Source organism: Callorhinus ursinus, unplaced genomic scaffold, assembly GCF_003265705.2.
Source record: "Callorhinus ursinus isolate GAN/ISIS: 27379988/994484 unplaced genomic scaffold, GSC_fseal_2.0 scaffold9, whole genome shotgun sequence".
Lineage (NCBI taxonomy): Eukaryota > Metazoa > Chordata > Mammalia > Carnivora > Otariidae > Callorhinus > Callorhinus ursinus.
This window is the reverse complement of record NW_027397071.1, coordinates 35912692-35921908: the sequence shown is the minus strand read 5'-3', so window position 1 is coordinate 35921908 and position 9217 is coordinate 35912692.

Here is a 9217-nt window from a genome sequence, read left to right as displayed (position 1 = left end):
TATATATATATATATATATATACACATATATATATATATGTCTGCCACATCTTCTTTATCCATTCACCTGTTGATGGACATCTTGGTTCTTTCCATAGTTTGGCTATTGTGGACGTTGCTGCTATAAACATTGGGGTGCACATACCCCTTCAGATCACTACATTTGTATCTTTGGGGGTAAATACCCTGTAGTGCAATTGCTGGGTCTTATGGTAGCTTTTTTTCAACTTTTTGGGGAACCTCCATACTGTTTTCCAGAGTGGCTGCACCAGCTTGCATTCCCACCAACAGTGTAGAAGGGTTCCCCTTTCTCCGCATCCTCGCCAACATCTGTCGTTTCCTGACTTGTTAATTTTAGCCATTCTGGCTGGTGTGAGGTGGTATCTCATTGAGGTTTTGATTTGGATTTCCCTGATGCCGAGCGATGTTGAGCACTTTTTCATGTGTCTGTTGGCCATTTGGATATCTTCTTTGGAAAAATGTCTGTTCATGTCTTCTGCCCATTTCTTGATTCGATTATTTGATCTTTGGGTGTTGAGTTTGATGAGTTCTTTATAGATTTTGGATACTAGCCCTTTATCTGATATGTCATTTGCAAGTATCTTCTCCCATTCTGTCGGTTGTCTTTTGGTTTTGTGGACTGTTTCTTTTGCTGTGCAAAAGCTTTTTATCTTGATGAGGTCCCAATAGTTCATTTTTGCCCTTGCTTCCCTTGCCTTTGGCAATGTTTCTAGGAAGAAGTTGCTGCGGCTGAGATTGAAGAGGTTGCTGCTTGTCTTTTCCTTTTGATGGACTCCAGTCTCACATTTAGGTATTTCATCCATTTTGAGTCTATTTTTGTGTGTGGTGTAAGGAAATGGTAAAGTTTCATTCTTCTGCATGTGGCTGTCCAATTTTCCAAACACCATTTGTTGAAGAGACTGTTTTTTTTTGACTGGACATTCTTTCCTGCTTTGACAAAGATGAGTTGACCATAGAGTTGAGGGTCCATTTCTGGGCTCTCAATTCTGTTCCATTGATCTATGTGTCTGTTTTTGTGCCAGTATCATACTGTCTTGATGATGACAGCTTTGTAATAGAGCTTGAAGTCCAGAATTGTGCTGCCACCAGCTTTGCTTTTCTTTTTCAATATTCCTCTGGCTATTCGGGGTCTCTTCTGGGTCCATACAAATTTTAGGATTATTTGTTCCATTTCTTTGAAAAAAGTGGATGGTATTTTGATAGGGATTGCATTGAATGTGTAGATTGCTCTAGGTAGTATTGACCTCTTCACAATATTTATTCTTCCAGTCCATGAGCATGGAACGTTTTTCCATTTCTTTGTGTCTTCCTCAATTTCTTTCATGAGTGTTTTATAGTTTTCTGAGTACAGATCCTTTGCCTCTTTGGTTAGATTTATTCCTAGGTATCTTATGGTTTTGGGTGCAATTGTAAATGGGATCAACTCCTTAATTTCTCTTTCTTCTGTCTTGTTGTTGGTGTATATAAATGCCACTGATTTCTGTGCCTTGATTTTATATCCTGCCACTTTACTGAATTCCTGTATGAGTTCTAGCAGTTTTGGGGTGGAGTCTTTTGGGTTTTCCACATAAAGTATCATACCATCTGCAAAGAGTGAGAGTTTGACTTCTTCTTTGCCAATTCGGATACCTTTTATTTCTTTTTGTTGTCTGATTGCTGTGGCTAGGACTTCTAATACTATGTTGAATAGCAGTGGTGATTGTGGACATCCCTGCCGTGTTCCTGACCTTAGGGGGAAAGCTCTCAGTTTTTCCCCATTGAGAATGATATTCACTGTGGGTTTTTCATAGATGGCTTTTATGATATTGAGGTATGTACCCACTATCCCTACACTCTGCAGAGTTTTAATCAAGAAAGGATGCTGTACTTTGTCAAATGCTTTTTCTGCATCTGTTGAGAGGATCATATGGTTCTTGTTCTTTCTCTTATTAATGTATTGTATCACATAGATTGATCGCGGATGTTGAACCAACCACACAGCCCAGGAATAAATCGCACTTGGTCGTGGTGAATAATCCTTTTAATGTACTGTTGGATCCTATTGGCTAGTATTTTGGTGAGAATTTCTGCATCTATGATCATCAGGGCTATTGGTCTGTAATTCTCCTTTTTGATGGGGTCTTTGTCTGATTTTGGGATCAAGGTAATGCTGGCCTCATAAAAATCAGTTTGGAAGTTTTCCTTCCATTTCTATTTTGGAACAGTTTCAGAAGAAATAGGTTTTAATTCTTCTTTAAATGTTTGGTAGAATTCCCCTGGGAAGCCATCTGGCCCTGGGCTCTTGTTTGTTGGGAGATTTTTGATGACTGCTTCAATTTCCTTAGTGGTTATAGGTCTGTTCATGTTTTCTATTTCTTCCTGGTTCAGTTTTGGTAGTTATTACATCCCTAAGAATGCATCCATTTCTCCCAGAAAATCTAATTTGCTGGCATATAGTTGCTCATAATATATTCTTATAATTGTTTGTATTTCTTTGGTATTGGTTGTGATCTCTCCTCTTTCATTCATGATTTTGTTGATTTGGGTCATTCCTCTTTTCTTTTAGATAATTCTGAACAGGGGTTTATCAATCTTGTTAATTCTTTCAAAGAACCCGCTTCTAGTGTCGTTGATCTGTTCTACTGTTCTTTTGGTTTCTATTTCATTGATTTCTGCTCTGATCTTTATTTTTTCTCTTCTCCTGTTGGGTTTAGGCTTTATTTGCTGTTTTTTCTCTAGCTCCTTTAAGTGTAGGGTTAGGTTGTGTATTTGAGACCGTTCTTGTTTCTTTCTTTTCTTTCCTTTTTTTTTTTTTTTTGAGACCTTTCTTGTTTCTTGAATAAGGCTTATATTGCTATATACTTTCCTCTTAGGACCACCTTTGCTGTATCTCAAAGATTTTGAACGGTTGTGTTTTCATTTTCATTGGTTTCCATGAATTTTTTAAATTCTTCTTTAATTTCCTGGTTGACCCATTCATTCCTCAGTGGGATGCTCTTTAGTCTCCATGTATTTGAGTTCTTTCTGACTTTCCTCTTGTGATTGAGTTCTAGTTTCAAAGCACTGTGGTCCAAAAATATGCAGGGAGTGATCCCAATCTTTTGGTACCGGTTGAGATCTGATTTGTGACCTAGGATGTGATCTATTCTGGAGAATGTTCCATGGGCACTAGAGAAGAATGTGTATTTCTTGCTTTGGGATGGAATATTCTGAATATATCTGTGAAGTCCATTTGGTCCAGTGTGTCATTTAAAGTCTTTATTTCCTTGCTGATCTTTTGTTTAGATGATCTGTCCATTTCAGTCAGGGGTGTGTTAACGTCCCCCACTATTATGTTATTGTTGTCGATGTGTTTCTTTGCTTTTGTTATTAATTGGCTTATATAAGTGGCTGCCTCCATATTAGGGGCATAGATGTTTACAATTGCTAAATCTTCTTGTTGGATAGACCCTTTAAGTAGGGTATAGTGTCCTTCCTCATCTCTTATTACAGTCTTTGGTTTAAAATCTAATTTGTCTGATATAAGGATTGCCACTCCAGCCTTCTTTTGGTGTCATTAGCATGGTAAATGGTTTTCCACCCCCTCACTTTCAATGTGGGGGTGTCTTTGGGTCTAAAATGAGTCTCTTGCAGATAGCATATCGATGGGTCTTGTTTTTTTTTTATCCAATCTGATAGCCTTTGTCTTTTGATTGGGGCATTTAGCCCATTTACATTCAAGGGAACTATTGAAAGATATGAATTTAGTGCCATTGTATTGCCTGTAAGGTGACTTTTACTCTATAGTGCCTGTGTTCCTTTCTGGTCTATGCTGCTTTTAGGCTCTCTCTTTGCTTAGAGGACCCCTTTCTATATTTCTTGGAGGGCTGGTATCGTGTTTGCAAATGCCTTTAGCTTTTGTTTGTCCTGGAAGCTTTTTATCTCTCCTTCTATTTTCAATGACAGCCTAGCTGGATATAGTATTCTTGGGCCCATATTTTCTCATTTAGTGCTCTGAATATATCAAGCCACTCCTTTCTGGCCTGCCAGGTCTCTGGGGATAAGTCTGCTGCCAATCTAATGTTTCTACCATTGTTGGTTACAGACCTCTTGTCTTGAGCTGCTTATAGGATTTTCTCTTTGTCCCTGAGACTTGTAAGTTTTACTGTCAGATGTTGGAGTTTTGACCTATTTTTATTGATTTTGGGGGTGTTCTCAGTGCCTCCTGGATTTTGATGCCTGTTTCCTTCCCCACATTAGGGAAGTTCTCTGCTATAATTTGCTCCTATACACCTTCTGCCCCTCTCTTTCTTTCTTCTTCTTCTGAGATCCCAGTTATTCTAATACTGTTTCATCTTATGATAATCTCTCAAATTCTGCCCTCGTGATCCAGTAGTTGTTTATCTCTCTTTTTCTCAGCTTCTTTATTCTCCATCATTTGGTCTTCTATATCACTAATTCTCTCTCTGCCTCATTTATCCTAGCAGTTAGAGCCTCCATTTTTGATTGCACCTCATTAATAGCCTTTTTGATTTCAACTTGGCTAGACTTTAGTTCTTTTATTTCTCCAGAAAGGGTTTCTCTAATGTCTTCCATGCTTTTTTTTAATCCTAGCTAGTATCTTTGTAATTGTCATTCTAAACTCTAGTTCTGACATCTTACTAATGCCTGTATTGATTAGGTCCCTGGCAGTCGGTACTGCCTCTTGTTCTTTTTTTTGAGGTGAGTTTTTCCATCTTGTCATTTTGTCCAGAGGAGAACAGATGAATGAGAGAACAAAATGCTAACAGGGTAACAATGACCCCAGAAAAATATACACTAAATAAATCAGAAGAGACTTTCCAGAAAGTGGTCACTTTTCTGTTCAGAGAGTTGCTGCTATTCTTTTCTTCGATCTCCTGTTGAGTTCGTAGGGGTTCAGAATGGTTTGATACCTATCTAGTTGAATTCCTGGGACCAGATGAAATTTAGGTCTCTTAATCTTCCGCCATTTTGCTCCTCCTCTCTAGATTTTGACTAAACTCTTATGTTAAATGAAATACTTGTATTTAAAGGATAACTTTGCTCTTTAAGCAATTTTATATGGATATTTAAATAACAGTGTATTTCACATTTAGAGTGAAGATATAATAGTTAGATTTTTTATTTTTATTTTTTTAAAGATTTTATTTATTTACTTGAGATAAAGAGAGATAGAACAAGCTGAGGGGAGCAGTAGAGGGAGAGAGAGAAGCAGATTCCCTGCTGAGCAGGGAGTCTGATGTGGGGCTCAATCCCAGAACCCCGGGATCATGACCTAAGCTGAAGGCAGATGCTTAACCAACTGAGCTACCCAGGAGCCCCACAGATTTTTTAAAATGAAAACAAAAGAAGAATAAAAATTAGGTCTACAATTTAATGTAAATTACCATCAGCATGCATCGTCCCTCTTCCTTGATTTATTGACTCATTAAAAATCTATTTCTTTTCTTTTAAATCTATTTCTAGCATTAACCCTTTTTCAAAATCCAGTTCTAAGATGAGAAAAGGTATACCTCTGTACCCAGCAGACCCACAATCTGGGATGAAAGGGGAGTACTCACAAATACTTTTTTATTTTGTCGGTAAATGCTAAAAGATTGATGATTAGGGAATTACAGGGGCACAAAGTTTGGCATACCATCTTTGCCTTATGGATATTAAGGAAGATTTTGTGTGGAGAAGGTGATATTGAGTTGAACTTGAGGTATGCCTAGGGAGTTGGCCAAATGAAAGAGGGGCAGACAGGAATTCTAAGCAGAGAGAATAGTAATAAAGCGAGGAGCAGCAGATAGTGTCTTTTCTATCTTGCCATGTTACTGTATAATCACTCCAGTTCAAAACTAATTATTCTATTACTGAGAGAATATTGTATTCTATTATAAACATTATAATATTTACTGAGCATCTAGTATGCACCCAGCACTATGCTGGATGCTGGGGTGATAGAGAGGGTCTGTAAAATCCTGCCCCTATTAACAAGGAAGTTAATTACTGAATGGAAAAAGCAGATCAGTTCAAGAAAAAAGTGTTAAGAATCATCAAGGTGATACAGATTAAAGCAACTAAGACTTTGTATCCTATTATAGCAAAGCTTTACTGGATTACAGGAAGATGTTTCTCTTTATGCTTTAATAGGCAGAAGATGTTTCCCAAGTTTGATGTTTTGTTGTATACCCTGCTGATTTACAATATGAAAAACATGCTCTCTGTTTAGAAGGCAACTTGCAGTTTGGGGCTGGGGGAGAGCCTTTTCCTACCTCACTTGGTCCCTTTGCTGTTTACTTCCTCGCTTGCTGCTGAATTCTTCACAATATTTTTATCACATAGTCTCTTGGAGCAGAGATGGATTATGTAATAATTCATGATCTCTACCTAAGAGTTGTTGTTAGAAAAACAAAGGGAAGTCACAAACATGATACTTGTACTTGAAACAACTCTGCCACACAGTTTGGCACTAGAATGTGTGATCTGGTTAAAGGATAAGTCCGGCTCTCTTTTAAACCAGTTGACTGAGTTTATTTTTGGGGACTAACCATACAGATGATTTCTCTTTATACTAAAAATGTTTCAAATGTAGACATATTCTTAATCTCTTTACTGGCTAATGGGTCGATCTTACTATCACACCTGCTTTAGTTAGGTATGCACACACTGAAATCATGACCTGTATATGATCTAAGACATTAAGTAATTATGTTACATTACTTAGATAAAAGCCTCAATCTGCTTTGTCAACCACTACCATTATTTGAGAGGCCTAGGAAAGTTAAATTATGAACAGAAAAAGACACAATTCACATCTCGCATTATTTTATAGTCCTTTGGGTTCTGGTAAGGTTGAGCGGTCAGTGGCTCTGGCTGGTGGATATCAATGACCCCATTGGAAATTGTTGGACGATGAACAAATGGTTAAGACTCATATCTTTTTCTGGATGTGATAATTGAACTGAGGTGAATCCCTTGAGCAAGAAGATTAGATGGGCTAGAACTAATAGTGAAGGAAACTCTATTTTCCGGTTTATTCCAACTTCACTCTAGGGACATAAAACTTCAATTTACTGGCTGAGCAAAGGTCATGAGGTGATGTGCAAGCAATGTTACAGTCAGATTTCAAGGTGTCTGGAGTGGGTATCATTTAGAATCCAAAAGCTTAGGGTTAGAGTAGGATGATTTCAAGTATCAGCAGCAAATTTGTACCTGTGCTCAAAATTTAGCTTGGAAAAAGCAGTTTCTCTAGTAAGAAGTCTATAAATAAAAGATATGCACTGAGGACTGACAGAATATCCCAACTGTGATAACTAAAGTTGATGTCTTTTTTTTCTTACTGAAGACAATATTTATTTTTAAAAACTTATTTGGAATTAAGCACAATTACTTACCCAGAGTTCTTTACAATTACTCTCATTTGTTCATTTATTCTTCCCTTCATTCATTAAAAATATGTTTATTGAGACTCCATTATGTAAACCAGAGCTGGAGATCCAGGCATTAAAAAGACAGGCTTGGCCCTAGCTCTCCTAAAGCTCATATTCAAGGAGAGCACATGGGCAAAACAATTAATTTCATAAGTGGTCATTAAATTACAATTGAGATTGGAGATCCTGAGGATGGTAAAGCGTGCTTAGAGCATAACTGTGGGAATCTGATATAGTCTGGGGTTAAAGCATGGTTCATTGAGACAAGAAATTCCACTGATCCCTAAAGGATGGAGAGATGTGAATAAAAGAAGTATGAATCGATGGAAATAGTGTTGTACAGAAAGCAGCATATGCAAACCTCCTGAAGTGGATGGCCCGGGGAAGGCCAGGGTCTCAGGAGATAGAGATAATGGAACACGATAGGTGGGTAAGGGAGCTCCCACTCTGCTGTGCTTTCTATTAGCACGCAAAGGGCATGATCTTTATTTTAAGAGCAACAAAAACATATAAAAGGGTTTTAAATAAAGATTGACATGGCCATATTTTCATTTTAAAAGGAGTGCTCTGGGGGCACCTGGGGGCTCAGTCAGTGAAGCGTCTGCCTGCAGCTCAGGTCATGATCCCGGGCTCCTGGGATCAAGCCTCGTGTGGGGCACCCTGCTCAGTGGGGAGTCTGCTTCTCCCTCTCCCATTTCCTCTCCCCCTGCTGTGCTCTCACTCACTCACTCTCTCAAATGAATAAATAAAAAAATCTTAAAAAAAAAAAGAGTGCTCTGGATGCAGCATGATGCTTCTGGATTGAAAATGAGAAGAGTGAAGAAGACTAGTTAGGAAACCATTTCTATAATTCAGAGAGACTCTAATAGAAGCTTGGACTAGGGTGATGGCACTATAACTGGAGAAAATAAACAGAAATGGGAGAAATTTAAGAGGTGAAATGGACAGGATTGGGTGATTAATTGAAAATGGGGATGGGCAAGGATGGTTTGAAGAATGATTTCCTTTTTTAGGTTCTGTGTAATTAGGCACAGTGTTACTATTTATTGATTAAAAGAAAACACTGAGGAAGGAAGAATTTTGGGAGCAATCGTTGATAAACTTGAATAAATTAATGATCCATAAACATATTGCATTCTAACAAAGTAGATGAAACAAAATATTCACGTTTTGATAGCACTTTTCTGTCACCTGGGCAGTGACCAATATGTTTAACACAAATGTATCTCCTTTCATGGATAAAGTAACTGATTACAGCTCTGGGGAAAAAAAAAAGTTAGAGGAAACTAATTTTTATTGAGCAACTACTATGTCCAGACACTATCCTTTTTGGGCTATGTATCTTACTTCATTGACTCTGTACACCTATCCTAGGAGAAGCAATTACTATCATTCCTATTAAAGAACAGAGACTAATGAAGCTCATTTAAATTTGCCAAGTTTTCACAGTAAATGGCAGAGTCAGTCTTTATAATTCCATGTCTTTTCAACTCTAAACCACATGCTTATGGAAGCAGCAAATATGTATCAAATGCCTACCCTGAGAATTTAGCCTTCAGGCTGAGAAATAGACCTGTAAGGAGGCAAGTACAATTAGCGAGAAGGGCTAAGACATTTCCAGATGCTCAGGAAACATTTGGAGGAGTAGCCTCTAAGGCCATCACGGGCATATCAATTAAAACTGTCTGAAAGAGTTATCTTCAAGTATACGACCTGAAGAATGCAGAGTCTGGAAGTCTTTTCACTGTACTTAAAAATATTTTCAAAATGAAGGAAATTGAATATCTTTAATTCAAGTTATC